Source organism: Protopterus annectens, chromosome 13.part0 (genome assembly GCF_019279795.1).
Source record: "Protopterus annectens isolate FY-2018-M chromosome 13.part0, PAN1.0, whole genome shotgun sequence".
Classification (NCBI taxonomy): Eukaryota; Metazoa; Chordata; order Ceratodontiformes; family Protopteridae; genus Protopterus; species Protopterus annectens.
In genome coordinates, this window is record NC_056747.1 from 216,217,839 (window position 1) to 216,234,709 (window position 16,871).

At 39.3% G+C, this 16,871-nt stretch overlaps 1 protein-coding gene across 1 annotated transcript in view; it reads left to right on the plus strand.

Moving 5' to 3' along the window:
• Window positions 1–16,871, plus strand: part of MYO1F (myosin IF) — a 1,136,901-nt gene that overhangs the window by 1,060,835 nt on the left and 59,195 nt on the right. The gene's annotated exons all lie outside the window — the stretch shown is intronic.

Consider the following 16,871-nt stretch of genomic DNA (forward strand, 5'->3'; position numbering starts at 1 on the left):
CAAAGGGGGGGGGTCATCAACAGACCATGGAAACTATAGACCCATAAGTCTAACTAGTCTCACAGATGAGAATCATCATGGACCTTATCAACAAAGACATAGGTGACCTTCATACTCTAGACCCAACCTAATTTGGCTTCATTAAGGGTAGATCATGCTTATTAATCCTGGTGGACTTCTTTGAGAAAGTGACCAAAGCCCTGGATGAAGGTAAGACAGTGCATACTACCTATCTTGACCTGGACAAGGCTTTTGGCCCAATCCCCCACTCAGGTATCACTGGAAAACTCTCTCAGTTAGGGATTAAAAAAAAAGCCATAAAGACAATAGAGTGGACTACTGATGATAAGAAAGAAATTATGTATTGTTACTATTATGCAAGAAACCCAGAATTTCCTGACAGAAGATATACAAAAAGATTGAGAGAAAAACTAGAGGAAAGAAAAATACTTCCACAAGAAAAACTGCCAGAAGCTTCAAATAAAAATGTGTGTCCTTTACTGCAGCAAATTTGTGAAAAACATTATATAGACCAAGAAACCTTGGGCCGTTTGGAAAAAAAAGTGACTGAGGATGTGCAAAAATATAAAGAACAATATCTAGAGACTTTTGAAAGGTTTAAAAAAGAAATATGGGCATGGAAAAGAAAGAGAGATCTGATATGCTGCAATATTAATGCAAAGGAGAAACCTAAATTAATCAACAGAAAAAAAATCAGCCCCAAAGATATTTGAAGAGAAACACAAGCAAAGGCATCCAGATATGGAAAAAAATCACAATAAAAAAATAAGATCACAAAGAGAGAACACAGAATGAAAGATTAGTAAAGGAGAGGTTTAAAAAATTAGAAGATGAAGTTATGGAATACTTGTGAACTGAAGGATTTAGTGCAGAAAGTCTAACACAGCTTTCATCACAGCATGATGAAACAATGAGTCCCCAAAGTAAGGAGAAACAAGAGGAGTGGGAGACATCTGAAGAAGAAATATGGACATGGGAAAGAAAAAGAGATTTAATATGGTGTAATATTTATGCAAAGGAGAAAGCAAACTAATCAATACAAAAAGAGCAGCACCAAAGATGTTTAAAGGGATATACAGTCAAAGGCATCCTGACATGGAAATTTGTACAATACAAAAATAAGAAAACAAGGAGGAGAAAGTAGAACAGAGGATTAGTAAAGGAAAAGTTAAAGAAAGAGAAACTGAGGTTATGGATTAACTGCGAATTGAAGGCTCTACCATAGAAAATCTAAGTCAGATACCTTACAGTAGCATAAACAATGTATCCCCAAATTAAGGAGAAAAGAATGGCGTGGGAAACATGTTGTGGAGTTATAGTTATACGCCAGTGATATGAAAGAGCAACAGATGACACAGGAAGAGAATGTGGCACAGGAAGATGCTCTGGAACTTTCTAGAGAATGCCCGCAGGAAATGGAGAACAAAGAATGTGCCCTCAGTTTAGAAGAAAATGATCTAAGAGAAGAGTCGCTTGATTTAATAGAAATGGACAGACATATTAACATCACTGAAAGAAATAGACTACAGAAAGTCAATAAAACACAAAAAGTTAGAAGTCTGATAAAACAAATGAGCACAGTAATTAGGACTGTCCATAGAAATTCATAAGATATAACAGAAGTAAACAGGATACATTACTATACAGCTAAATTAATAACAGATAAAGTCTTGCCACAAAAACACATGGTAGTAATGGAAAGGAAGGGGAGAAATCAAATGCCATCATGGAAGTATTGAAACGAGAAAACTATAAAGCAATTAAGACAAGAAGTGTCACTGTTAAAAGAGCAAAGAAGAGGGAACAGATCAACAAAAAAAATATACTCGGAAAGATAGATGTGATAAAACCAATGTGCAGTATCAGAACAGATGAGAATCCATTCTGCACTATCGCAAATAATAAACTAAAAATATCAGCACAGGCAGAAAATTTATGGAGATAAATATAAAGGAAGAGTACAAAATAAGCAATTTACTGATGACCCCAAAAAGTTTTATAGAGAACTGGGAAACACTGCAAAAGGAATTGTAACACCACAAATGAAAGAAGTAACATATACATTTTGGAGAAATATCCATAAAGATCCTGTGGAACATAACAAAGATGCTAAAAGGATAGAAGAAGTAAAAGAAAGAATAAGAAGTTCAAATGTACAGGATATGAAATGGGAAGAAATAACAGCCAGCGAGACTGAAACAAAGTTAAGACAAGCTCCTAACTGGAAAACCCCGGCCCAGATGCAGTACCTAACGTCTGGCTAAAAGTATTAACATTTTTACATAAAGATTTAGCTGAGTAACAACTATTTATATGCACACCCTGACCAAACACCAGCCTGGTTAACAATAGAAAAAGCAATGCGCCTACTTAAGAGCGAACCTGCAAGCTATCCTGAAAACTATAGGTCAATAACTTGCCTTCTGACAACATATAAACTACACACTGGAATTGATGCTGACAGAGTTTATAGTCATTCAGAAGAAAACTCAATCATGGCAACAGGACAAAAGGCTAACGAAAGAAAGTCATATGGAGCAAAGGATCATTTGTTGTTAAATAAAGTCATAACGGAGAACTGTAAAAAGGGGAAGAATCTAAGTATGGCATGGAAAAACTATAAAAAAAGCATTTGACAGTATCCCACATTCATGGATAAAAGAGTGCTTAAAAATGTATAATATACATCCTACACTGATCGATTACATTACAGCAACTATGAAACAGTGCAAACCACTTTGCAGTTAAACCATGATAAAAGACAAATTGTTATTCAAGGGACAAAAATTCAAAGGGAGATATTCCAGGGTGACTCTATCACTGCTGCTCCTTTGTTTTCTTTCCCCTTAACCCACTAAGCTGTCCACTTAACAGATTAGATTTGGCTGCAAGATGGCTCCCAGAAAACAAGACTTACCTTCTTTTTGTAGATGATTTAAAACTGTATAGTTCATCAGATAAGGAACTGAAAGCACAACTGCAAGTGGTCAAAACATTTTCAGATGATATAAGAATGTTATCTGGTCTTGATAAATGTGCAAAAGTAACCTTTAAAGCAGGAAAGCTGCAGCACTAAGAAAATATCAGTTTGGGACAACAATGTGATATAAAGGAACTTGAGAAAGAGGGGGTGTATAAATATTTGGGAATTGATAAAGGATCAACAATAAAACATGAACAAATGCTAATAAAACTTAGTAAGGAATATGTTAGAAGACATTAATAATGAAAACACTGTTGACATCTAAGAACAAAGTCCGAGCTATAAACCAATTTGCTCTTCCTGTCCCAACTTACAGTTTTGGAGTGATTGACTGGCCCCAAAATGGGGTTGTACAGCAAAACAAAAAGGATGCTTCATGCTCATCAGATAAATTACAAAAATCAGTGCATACCAAGACTATATATTCCCCATTCTGAAAGAGGTATGTGTCTCTTTAAAAATTGATTACATGTATAGCTCTGCAATCGTGGCACTGTGTACATATCTGCTGACCTCACAAGACCCAAACATGGTGAAAGTCTGGAAGCAAGAGGAGAATAAGTCTAAGATGGCTTTCCTGTTTAGTTTATCAGAAGCATGTCGGCATCAAGTTGGAATGGAAATCAAACCAGAAGTAGATAAAAATCAGGCGGCAACTGAATGTGCCAAAAGTAAAAGAAAGAATATAAGGTGAAAGATCAGATGACTAGGCAAGAAATGTGGAAAATGCATACATATAGTTGCAAGTATAGAAAACTCTTATAGGTTTATAGGCTCATAGGTTGATACTAGGCTATCAGCCCTAGGGCCTATACAAGCCTAGCCATAACAATTCCCTGGCTATTTCTTCCCACACTATTTACTTCCCTGGACCCCTGTCTAGCAGGGTGACTGACGTGATCCCCGGGGTGAATTTCCTTTCTCCCATCCAATCGTCAAGGTTCTTTTTGAAGAGGGCCAAAGAGGCACTCTGCTTGACATGTATGGGCAATCTATTCCAGAGTCTGGGGAGTCTCTGGGTCAGGAACCTATCCCTCCAGCATGTTTTGTTTATTGTGATGACAAGGTTTAGATCCCAGGAGTGTGTGGCTCTGAGGGATTGGGATTTCTTTAAGTGTAGCATGTCTAACAGCTCTGGGTTTGACATGGCCTTGTATGTTAAAGAGAGATCGCCTCTGAGTAGACGATATGCGACAGAGTATAGCTGGATTTTTTTAAGGTGGTCAGCGTAGGGCATCTGCTTTAGGCCTGTGATTCTTTTAGTGAGGTATTTCTGCGGCCTTTCCAGTTGTTGCAGATGTCTTGGGAGGTACATACCAAACGGGGCGTTGTATTCTATAATGGGTCTAATGAGGGATGAGTACAGTGAGACAATGACCTCCATTTTCTGGATGAAAAGCCCTTAGTGATGTGGTGTCCCACATAGAAGGATTTCCTGACTGTTGTGGCGATGTGGTTATCAAAGGTGAGACCACTGTCCACCTGTGTCCCTAAGTCTCTTATCACACTTTCGGTGTTTAGTGTACTGCCACCTATATGGCAATTCATGGGTACATGTTTTTTCCCAAAGGGGATAACTATACATTTCTTGGCATTGATCTTGAGCCCATAGCTCTGGCACCAAGCATCTGTTTCTGTAAGGCCCTTTTGTAGAGTATCCACATCATTTGGGGATTCAATAATGGCTCCCAGTTTGCAGTCATCTGCAAACTTTGTTAGCCAGAGTCCCTTAGTGTTGGCCTGTACTTCAGAGAAGTAGATGTCAAACAAGAGCGGTCCCAGGACTGAACCCTGAGGTACTCCACTTGTCACTTGTCTGGAGCTGGATTTGGAGTCGGCTACTTTTACAGTGTGGGTTCAGTATCAGTAAGCCAGTTAGCAACCCATTGGGTGATGTATGGATTAATGCCCAGCTTAGTAAGTTTATCTATGATGCCAGAGTGGGGGATGGTGTCAAAGGCCTTGGCAAGGTCTAGATAGGCTGTGTGGACCACCTTACCCTTATCCATGGCTCTGGAGACTGATTCGAAGAAGTCAATCAAACTGGGTGGGGTCCAGTGTTTGAAGGTTGCCAATGTCTTTGTTTATAAGTTCCATGATAATACGCTCCATGGCCTTGCAGATCAGGCTCGACAAACTGATGGGGTGGTAGTTTCCGGGATCCAAGGTGGATCCCTCCTTGTGGAGTGAGACAACTATAGCTCTGCGCCACTCAGTGGGCATGAAACCTGAGGTGAGGCTATGATTAAACATGACACTTAGGTGAGGTGCCAGTTCATATTGTAGTTCATGTAGTACACAGCCCGGGATGTCATCTGGTCCCATGGATGCTGTATTCTTAGCTTTGGAGAGTGTGTTTTTTAACTGTGTGGCCGTTATTACCGGAATTTGGCAATCTTCTGGTATGGAGATGGGCCATTTAGGAGGTGAAAGGGGGGTGAAGTTGGCACTGAATCGATCTGCCAGGATATTGGCAATATTCTTGGGATCAGTATATTTAATTCCATTCTGTTTTAGCTCAGAGCATATCTGAGCATTGCCATTTAGATTCTTGACATAGTTATAGAATGCCTTGTGGTTGTCTTTGGAATCTTTGGCAATTTTATTTTCGTAACTAGCTTTGGAGGATTTTATGAGGGATCTCAGTTTCTTACTGAGGCTGGTAAGGGAGTTTTTTGCATCCTGGGATTTTCCTCTTTTCTGCAACAGTTTCTTCCTTTTGTTGTAAAGTTTGTTTATGGCAGGGGACCACCAGATTGGCTTCCTTTTTTGGATGAGAGCATCTTGGTTCTATTTGGGATGGCATGATTCATGCATGAGTGGATGTGCTCGTACAGTGCCTTAGTGTAGGATTCAGCAGTTGAACTTTCAGTTCCCATCTGCATGGGTGTCATGAAGTTTGTAACTTCTGACTTGAGTAGCATGAAGTTGGCTTTGGAGAAGTTTTTTATGGAGGTTTCCTTACTGGGGGGTGGGGGTGGGATGTGGATGTTAAGGGTAATTAGCTTATGGTCAGACCTGACTAACGAGGGGGTGACCATAGGTGTGGAGCATCGATTTCCCATGTTGGTAATGACCAGGTCTAGGATATTGGAGGCCCTGGTGGGACTATGGATTAGTTGATCCAGGGCATTGGAATTTATGAATTCCAAGAACCGTTGGGCAAAGGTGTTGGTACATGAGTAGTTTTCCCAGTTAATGGCAGGGTAGTTAAAATCTCCCAGTATTAGGGTGTTTGGTTCTATCTTAATATTTTCCAGTATGTTTAGAAAGGTGTAGTGAGAATCTTGGTGTATGGTGGGGGATCTATAGCAAGCTACAATTTGGATTGCAGTCTTACCTAGTGTTAGTTGCACCTGGAGAATTTCAGACGCATTGTGTTGGGCAACTAGCCTGGTGGTGTGAATATCCTTGTTGAATATTGACACTCCTCCACCTTTAGTGTTTCGGTCCTGTTTTGGTGGCCGAAAAGTGTGGTAAGAGTTGTAGCCTGGTATTGCAGTGGTGCTCTCTGGAGCCTTGAACCAGGTCTCAGTTACTGCACAGATATTGATGTTCTCCACTTTTAGGAGTGCCTCGAGAGAGTGCATTTTGAGATTTAGATTTCTAGCATTGAGTAGCATTACCTTCAGATTTTGCATGCTTGTACCTGTCACAGTGGTGGTTTTGTCCTTTGAACTTTGCCTAAAAAAGGCACTATAGGGCTGGCAAGAGCCTTAGCCAGAAACCTGAATCCCAGGGGTGACAGGTGCAGACCATCTCTGACAAAGCATCATTGTCTGTCGATCATGTCATCCCAGGCAGACAGATACTGGATCCCCTTTGAATGACACCAGAAGCTTAGTCAATTGTTGAAGTCAATCATTTTGTCCTTATATTGTGGTATCATTCTGGGCGAAGGCAGGATGCTACTCAGGGCTAGGGTAATACCTGCCTGGGCCACATGATCTGAGAGCTCTTCCATGTCTCTTTTCATGTACTCCAGGGAGGTACGTCTCAGGTCATTCACTCCAACATGGACAATGGCAGAGTCATATTTGTACTTGTTGTGGAGTGACTTGAGTGCATGTGTTATGTGGCAGATCCTGGCACCCGACAGGCAGCTGACTAATTTTCTCCTTGTTCAACCTGGTGAATGGGACATCAGTGTGCCAGACTATAGAGTCACCTATGACTAAAGTGTTAGGTACATTGTCTTGGCTTAGGGGCTGTTGCTGGGTGGCACAATGGTGTTGTGAACTATGTGACACTTTGGTTGTGCTTGGTGTTTGTTTGTGTTTCAGCTTCAGAGGTCCTTGTTGCTTGGGCAGGTTACAGTTAAGGGCCTCTGCATATGTGGATTTAGTGTTGCTATATGTGGGTGTTGGTGGTGTGGGTTTAGAAGGGCTATGTGTTGCTTGAGGTGTAGTGTGGGTGTTAACCTTCTCCTCTTGACTGTCTAGCACAATCTTGGGTGGAGAGAGCTTTGCTTCCATTTTGGCTATGTAAGTGCATCTCTCACAGGTTGTAGTGTTGGGTGGTAGGAGGAGAGGGTTGTCTGTGTACATGAGGCAATTGCTGCATTGCCCCAGTATGCCCAGATTCACCAGGTGGACAGGAGAAATCACCAGAAGCTGACCCTTGGACATGCCTGGTTTGGTGCCTTTTTTTTTGTAAAGTACAGGAGCTGTTTTCCCTTACCTTAGCAAGGTACTTTGCAATTATAGGCTGTTTAGTGCCTACGATTAATTTCTCCTTATTAACAAGGAGAGCTGAGTGCTTGCATCAGTTCAAGGCTTCCTAGTGCTTTCCAGCAGGTATTAGAAAAAGTGCTAGTCACAGGGATGCTTAAAGGTAAGATGAAAAAAAAATGCACACTGCAGTGTGCACTAGAGAAGTTAGATGTGAAAGTAGGTAACTTAAGTTTTACCTGTTTAAAAAGTTAAGGTTAGTGGAGAGTTACTATTTTTAAAACAGCAAGATGGATTGAAAGGGGTGGTAACTTTTGTATTCTGGTAATGTGGAATACAGTAGGATAGCCAATAAATTTAAATAGTTGAAAGGGAGTGATTTCAAAAATTATGATTTTGTGATTACTCACACAAGCCAGTGAAAGTAGAGAGGAAATGAGATATATGGTCAGACTAACATAAGAGGCAGGCAACTAGAAAGACAGTGGTATTTAATAAGACAATTGTAACTGGGTGGAAGGGCGGGAAAACATTTCTGCCTGACTCAGAAGAGACAGAGCTGTGGTCTCTTTTGAAGTTTTAATATGCTGTTAAAGCAGAATGCAAGTAAAACACAAGGTAAAGAAAACAAACCACAGTATTCAAAATATAAAAAGGCAATAAAGTAATACAAAATACAAAAAAATAAAAGCAAACTAACCTTTCCTTCACAGCAAAGTGTAGCAGAGTCTGGATGAGCCTTGGAACAACCTCATGTTGATCATGACTGAATGTAGGAATGGTTAAAGACAGGCGAATTTAAACCAAAAGACGAAGGTTTATATTAGCAGCCCAAGATAATGGACTACAAACATGTTGGTTTACAAAGTCCATTGAGAATGAAAAAGAGACAAATGTAGGTTTTATAAAACAGAATTAGAAGCAGTCGCACACCTTGTTGCTGGTTGTGATATACTAATGGTGAAGGACTGTATACTGAAAGGCATAATAATGTGGCATAACTGTTGCATTGGGGATTTTGCAAGCATTATAATATTGAATAGCTGAAAAACATTGGAAACATGAGCCACAAACATCATAGAAAATGATAAAGTTTATATCACATAGGATCATCCATTACCAACAGTTCAAAAAATAGACATGAGAAAACCAGATATAGTAGTCCATGAAAAGAAGACTAGCATTGATCATTGAAATTGCCACAGTGTCTTATGTACAGAAAGACGCAAAGTTTTAAAATACCAGGATTTGCAGACAAAAACGAAGGCAATGTGGAAGAAAGATACTCAGGCAGTTCCAGTAGTAGCAGGAGCAATGGGTCTTATAAAAAAGAATTTACAGTCATACTTTGACATGTTACCGATACATGTAACTCCATATGAATTGCAGGAGGAGTCATTACCAGGCACATTGCAGGTGCTGCAAAGAGCACTTCTGGTTGACATCAAAGATTGAAACAATACTAATTTCATGAAGTAAAGCCATGGTCTAAAACTAAAAGCAAAAAAGTGCATTATCATTCCCTTTGGCGAAGTAGAATTCCCTGCTAACTACAGTATTGACAACACCCCCTATGCTCAGACCCAGTGGTGCATGACTTAGGAATACATATAGATAGCAATCTGAACTTCGACCAGCAAGTTTCCTCTGTAATAAGGAAAGCATTCTATGTTGCGCACCTCATAAGTAAGGGCATCGTATCCAAGTCTAAGGATGTTATAGCCCCAATGTACTCGACCCTCATCAGACCACTAATACAATCCAATGCTCCTTTTTGCATGTAGCTCAACAGACACCTGGAGCAGCTGGAGAGACCACAGAGGTTCCTCACTAAGAAAATACAGGGCCTCCAAACCATGATGAACAAACTAAAAGCCCTGTCACTGTACTCTGTATTGTATAGGCTGCTGAGAGGAGACTTGTACCTGACCTGCAGGGCAGTCTCTGACCCTGCCCTGATGGATATGCTTCACATACACAAATCTAACAGCACAAGAGTCAGTCACTCTAGGGATCTAACAGAACATGCTGGAGAAACAAATATGTCTCTTAGAGACTGACGCTCCCCTGGAACAAACTTCCAGTTCACATGAAGCAGTGCTCCTCACTGACCTTATTCAAACGCAACTTGGGCAAATGGATGGGAGACTACAAATTCGCCCCAGGGGTGGCATCCATGTCTCCCATGGACGGGGGAGTCAGTGTTGCCCATAGACTAGCTCTGCAAAATATGTTCACTTAATAAGGACAGATGGGGCAACTTGGGATTAACATGACTAGGCTTGTAAGGGCTCTAGAACCGCTAGCCTAGTAACCTCCTGTGAACCTATGAACACTTTATTTATTTATTTATTTATTTATTTTTTTTGCTTGTTTGTTTCAGGAGGGGGTTGGCAGAGAATATTAATTTTATTTTAGTTGAATTGTTTTAATTTGTCTAGTATCATTTTTTTTTAGTATATGGAAAGGTGGATTGTAACATAAAGCTGCTTTTATCTGCACAATATGTGGCATTTGTCTAGTAATTTAGCAAAGAGGATAAAAGGATAAGAACTGCTGCTGTTAATAACATTTATCGTGTTGTCTTTTCATTCTCTCAGGTTCTACTTTCCTATCGTGTGAGGGAAATCAAGTAATTTAAACTAGTATATCCTTTTGTGTTGACCATGAAAACAGGTCCGTTTGCCTACTTGTTTTCTTGTTTAATAAATAAATGCAATTAAAAATAACAATAAATAAAATCTGTGCTGTGTGTAGTGCAGCAGTATTGAGAGATATTAGCTGTGAAGCAGGAGCTGAGAGATCTCTCAAAGCAGACGAGATAATGTGTCACATGGTTTGAGTGTAGTGACTTTACCTACTGTTAGAAGTTTGGAAGTAGTTTTCTAGAATTCACTGGAGATTTATTTATTTTCTATCAGAAGAGAACATGTCCTTTAGTGTCTTGTACAAATCTGGAACATCTATATGCCATCTTTTTGTACTGTAGAAGTGATTCTGGTAGCTTGCTTTGAGCGTGTTTTTTATACCTGTAATTCAGATATAAGTGGATTTTTAATGTCACACTGGGTTGGCTGGCATATTTAATTTAAAAACTTAATTATCAGAGTTATTATGTAAATGATGAAGGTGTGTAATTAGTCTAGGAAAGGGTGTGTGATGAGTGTGTGTCGACTCAGTGTTCAGTATTATGATTGGTGAAAAGGATTTTTTTACATAGGTTCACAGGTTCATAGGTAGGTACTAGGCTATTGGTCCTAGGGCCTAGATAAGCCTAGCCAAATGGTACCCTGGCTTTTGCCACCTAAGAAAATTATTTTCCTGTGCCCCTGTCAAGCAGAGCCACAGAAGTGATCCCCTGGGTGAATTTCCTATCTCTCATCCAGTCATCAAGATTTTTCTTGAAGAGTGCTAATGAGGAGCTTTGTTTGATATAGATAGGTAGTTTGTTCCAGAGTGTGGGAAGTCTCTGGGACAGGAATCTATCCCTCCAGCATGTTCTGTTTATTGTGGTGACAAGGTTTAGGTCCCTAGAGCATGTAGCTCGAAGGGATTGGGATTTCTTTAAGTGGAGCATGTCCAACAGCTCTGGGTTTGACATAGCTTTGTATGTTAGGCAGAGATCACCTCTGAGTAGGTGATATACGACAGAGTAAAGCTGGAGTTTTTTGAGACGGTCTGCGTAGGGTATCTGTTTGAGGACGGTAATCCTCTTTTTGAGGTATTTCTATGGCCTTTCCAATTGTTGTAGATGTCTTGTGAGGTACATACCAAAAGGGGCTAATGAGTGATGAGTAGAGGGGAACAATGACCTCTTTTTTCCTGGATGAGAAACCTTTTGTGATGAGGCGTGCCACGTAGAAGGATTTCCTGACTACTGTGGCGATGTGATTATCAGAAGAGAGACTACTGTCCACCTGTGTCCCAAGGTCTTTTATCACACTTTCGGTGTTAAGTAGACTACCACCAATGTCTTATATTATCTTAAATAATTTAGGATAATACTATCAGATTGCAAATCATGGAAGACTGTCACTAAACAGTCCTACTAGAGTGCTTGTTACAGGTGTCACTAAATAGGCTTGTTAGGGTACTTCTTACAGATATGTTGGTTAAGCACACTTTTAAGGCTATGAACTTCTAACAGACTGTATCTTCTAGTCACGAGTGTGATTCCTCATCTTTCAGTTTTCCTTCAGAGTAATTCTGAGCAAGTCACTTCACCAGTCAAGTGCTTTTGTGTTGCTCTTGAAAAGATACACACATGCCCAGTGGGTTTACAAAGCTAACAAATAAATAAAATCCCAAGTTTCCACATAATATATCTGTTCTCACTGATAGCTTAATAATTTATGCAAAGTCATAGCAAACAGTTACATGGCAACACATGTGATTAGGCTTTGGGTGCTTTTCTTGGTGTGTACTTTCTGTAACACTTGATTCACCAGGACAGTTACATTTGCGAAGTGTCTCATCGAAATGTATTTTGGAGTGTTTAGGAAGAAAATGGCAAAATGCAATGTTTAATTTTATATGGGGACCAGACTCAAGCTTGACAATAATTCCTTCTTTTCGAAATATGCCAGGAAACTGAACTTGGATTTATATACATTTAATGTGGTTTTGGCTCTAATACATACTTCACCTGTTGGTTGATGAGAGCTATAGATGTAGAGTATAATGTATCCTTCAGGTTCAGGCTCTTAGGCCATGAGACATTTCCCTGCAGAACATTTGGTTGGGGACACATGGCTGAACTGACATTCAGCTAAGATAAATGGCTGTTGCTATTTCCCTGTGGACAAAAACAAACATACAGCATCATGCCCACAGTTTCAGTAAACAAGTCCATGTGGGCATGGTAAGTAATATGTGCTGTGCTTGACGTATAGTCCATGTGTATGTCAGTACAACATGTAAAAATATGCTACAGCATGATGGAACCTGAATGCTACTGAAGTCACACTTTTGCTATGGTATGTGTTTTAGGTAATATTTCCTAGGCACTGTGAAAGGGGATAGTGGTCCATGCATACCACTTATAAAGACACTGGACACTGTGCACTGTATTTTTACTGCCACTGACATACCACTGTGCAGCCTGCTGATGATGCCTGCCATACAACCTGCTGTCTGTTAGTGCATTGGGGGCCTCGGGCATTATTTTCCCCTTCTGAATTTGATTATTGAAGCTGTGGGCAACACACTGCGTGCTTTTCCTGTGTCACAGGGAATTTACATGTATCTCTGCAGCTGAATGTCATTTCAACCATAGGAACACAACCAAATGTACTGAAGGGAAATGACTTGTCACCTAGCAGCCTGAACCCTGTGTGATTTGGAAAGGGGTAATACATGCAAGCAATAATGCCTGAGCATGGACAATGCAGGGAATTAACAGACCACACAGGGGTATTGTAAAGCCTAATGTTTCAGGCACAGGGCCCCCTTACCTATGGACGTTCTGTTATTTCCCTGTAAAGTCTACCCTCGAATGTATTATTTCACATGGAAAATGGGATATCTGAAAAGATATGTTCAAATGTTTGTTGTTATAATATGAATTACATTTGTTTGATATAAAATAGTTCCTTCTCCATATATTTAATGCTGCTGTGGTAAACCTGAAATCATTTTGTATTATGTAAAAAGAAAGGCAAATGGAAGCATATGTGTTGCATTTGCTGATGTCTTAAGTCACCTCCGACAATTCAAAGATTTCCTACAGCAGTGAGCCCCATTTCTATAGTTTTAATCACTTTGGTGTGGACTGCTGCACAAAATAAATAAGTTGCATACATGTTTAAATTACCCCGATACATGCTTTTCAGATAAACAGCATAGATATGCTGATACATATAAGCCTCATTCAGAGTAAGTAGGTATATTACCTGTGTAAGTGACACTAATTTAAAATAGATGGGTCCATTCCTATAAAAGCAGCAGTAGTCCATAAAAGTACATTACTTTTGGTGAGGTAAAGCTGAGAAAATTAGTTTTGTGAAGGAAGTTCCTCTAAAGCAGTAGTCACAGGATGGTTGTGGTAGTGCACATAATTCTCTGCACAACGTAACTACTTTTTGAGATATGAGGGCGACTAAACAACTGTCGACCACACACACACACACACACACACACACACACACACACACACACACACACACACACACACAAAACAAAATGAAGTATACACACACACACACACACACACGCGTCTATAAATACATATATATGTATCTGTAGATATAGATATATATATATATATATATAGAGAGAGAGAGAGAGATAGTTTGCAATAGGATGAAAATGCTCTATACCATCAGCAAAAACAAGAAATGGAACTGACTGTGGTATGGATTAAAAGATTCTTCTTAAAAAGATTTAAATTAAATTTATGAAAAGAATAAAAGCCTCCAGGCCAACTAAATATGAATTTGAAATTGGAGGTGAAAAACAGATTTAAGGGATTAGAAACATTGGAAAGAGGATCTGAGGATCTATGGAGGTGGCAACAAAAATATTCCAAGTATAAAAAAGATTAAGTAGGCAAAAATAGGCTGTCTTTGGAGGCTGTCAAAGTGACAGACAAAAGGACAGCAAAAGGGAAATGAGATGGGGGAGATAAGAAACTGATGCAGAGCTTCAGAAAATAGCATGAAGATATAAGAGTGCATAGTTAATGTGCAGCACAAAGAAATGGGAGAAGAATGAAAAAACAAATATTTTCAAGAATGTTGTTGCAGTTAAAGGAAATTTCCAGATTAAATGGGCATGATAAAAAACAAAGATTGGGTAGCCACAGTGGTGCAGCAGTTATAATTGTCGCCTAACAGCAAAAGATTCACCGGTTCGAGTCTTGGCTGGGATGCTTTCTGTGCAGAGTCTGCATGTCCTCCCTGTGGTCACATGGGTTTCTTCCAGGTGCTCCGGATTCCTCCCACATTCCAAAGAAGTAGTAGGTAGACTGGACACTCTAAACTGGTCGTAAGGGAGAGTGTGTGTGTGTGTGAGTGAGTGGTACAAATGAACTACCATGGCAGGGCTAGCCACCCAGTGGTGTAAACCTTGGCTCATGATGACTGTCACAGCTGAAGTGACACCTCAACCCTATGTACAAAATGGGAAAAAGAGGTTCAGGATGGATGGATGGATAAAAGACAAAGATGGAAGGGATTTAGTAGTAGAAGAAGATATTAGCAGGAGGTGTCAGGAATACAAAGTACTATTTAAGAAATACCCTAATATCACTGATACATAGTATTGGTATGATCTCTGATCTGGAGTTGGACATTCTGTAGAATGAAGTTAAATATACCAAGGCTGCAGGACGTGATCGAATTTCAGCGGAAGTGTTTAAAATCCTGCAAAATGATGTTGTTATAGTGTTAGTTTGAACTTACCAGCAAATTTGGAAAACACAACAGTAGCCACTGGATTAGAAAAGGTTAATTTATATTCAATGCAATGCTAAAGAGTCCTCTAATAATCAGAATTTAACCTGCCTCGTGTGCTATCAAGGAAATGCTCAAGATACTGCAAGTTAGACTCTAGCAATATATGAAGTGAGAACATCCAGACTTACAAGTTAGTTTTTAGAATGGGCAAAGACACCAGAGGTGAAATTGCCAACATCCATTGAATAACAGACAAAGAAAGGGAGTTCTAGAAAAAAATGTTTCTTTCTGCTTTACTGGCTACTCTAAACCCTTTGATTTTGTGGAATATAACACACTGTGGTAGGTTTTTAGAGAAAGAAGACACCTGGTCACCTTATTTGTCTGCAGAAGACAAAGAAGTAACAGTCAGAAGTGAATATAGAATAACTGATTTGTTCAAAGTTGGGAAAGGCGTGCAAGAAGGTTGTATCTTGTTACCCAACTTATTTAGTTTGTATGCTACAGATATGCAACTGTTTCTTCTTAAAACACCGAAAAATTCATTGTTTTTTTGCAGGTGGCAAGTCCCCCTGCATTCCCTGCAGCCCCTGCTAATTATATATACTAACTGAAAGATCACACAAAAATGTTGGTTTAGGTGTGTCAAACACTAGAATCAAAATCATTGAGAGAAATATTAATGTCGGATATGTAGATAATACCACTCTGATTGTTGAAAGTGAGAAAGAGTTGAACAGACTATTCGTGAAAGCCGGCTTGCTGCTCAGTATAAAAATCTGTATATACATATATATATATAAACACACACACACACACACACACACACACACACACACACACACACACACACACACACACACACACACACACACACACACACACACACACACACACACACACACACACACACACACACACACTAATCCTGTCTATTGCTTGCAAATAGATGACAAGAAAAGTTGACACAATGACAGACTTAATTCTAGGCTTAGATGGTGACTGCAGGCATGAAATTAAAATATGCTTGCTTTTTGGAAGGAATGTTATGGCAAAGCCCAGGTTTTAAAGATCAGAGCTATCACATTATGAACAAAGGTCGTAGAGTCAAAGCTATGGTTTTCTCAGTAATCACATTTGACCATAAGAGTGATTCTATAAGCAAGTAGTTTGTTTTGAAGATCAGTTTAACCATGTTATAGGGAAAAAAAACTTTTGAGAGATTTTGGAATGCAAGGAGATTAAATCAATCAACATTTAAGGAAACAAACCCAGACTGCTCACTGGAAGGCAGTTGTTTTAATACAGGATTGGCGATTGGCAGTTGTTTTAAGACAGGATTGGTGAGTTACAGTCCTTGGAGTCATGAAGTATTTGACAAAACTAAATAACTAAACCGCAACAAAGACAATTTGCTAAGGTATAACACCGTAATTATTTCTGCAAATGAAGTAGAATGGAGCTATGATGATAGAGTGTTGGATGGCGAATTCTTTTTAAGGCTTAATTAATTTAAGAAGCTTATTATGACCAGAGGCTTGTGTATGTTTCAGTAGAGAAATTGGGATAACAAGGTCTATGGTTAAGTAGTGTACATTGTGCTGAAAAAAATATGCTCTCTTATCAAAACATTGTATATAGCTACCAATACTATTAGCTGAAGTATAATCTTCCTTATTTATACTGTTTTGTTGTAATTATTTCTGTTTTTGTAATCTTCTACTGAAGCTGAAAATGGTCCACTGAGGCCACTGTACTTAGTAATAAAATAAAAATAAAATAGATAACCTGTATACTTTAAGT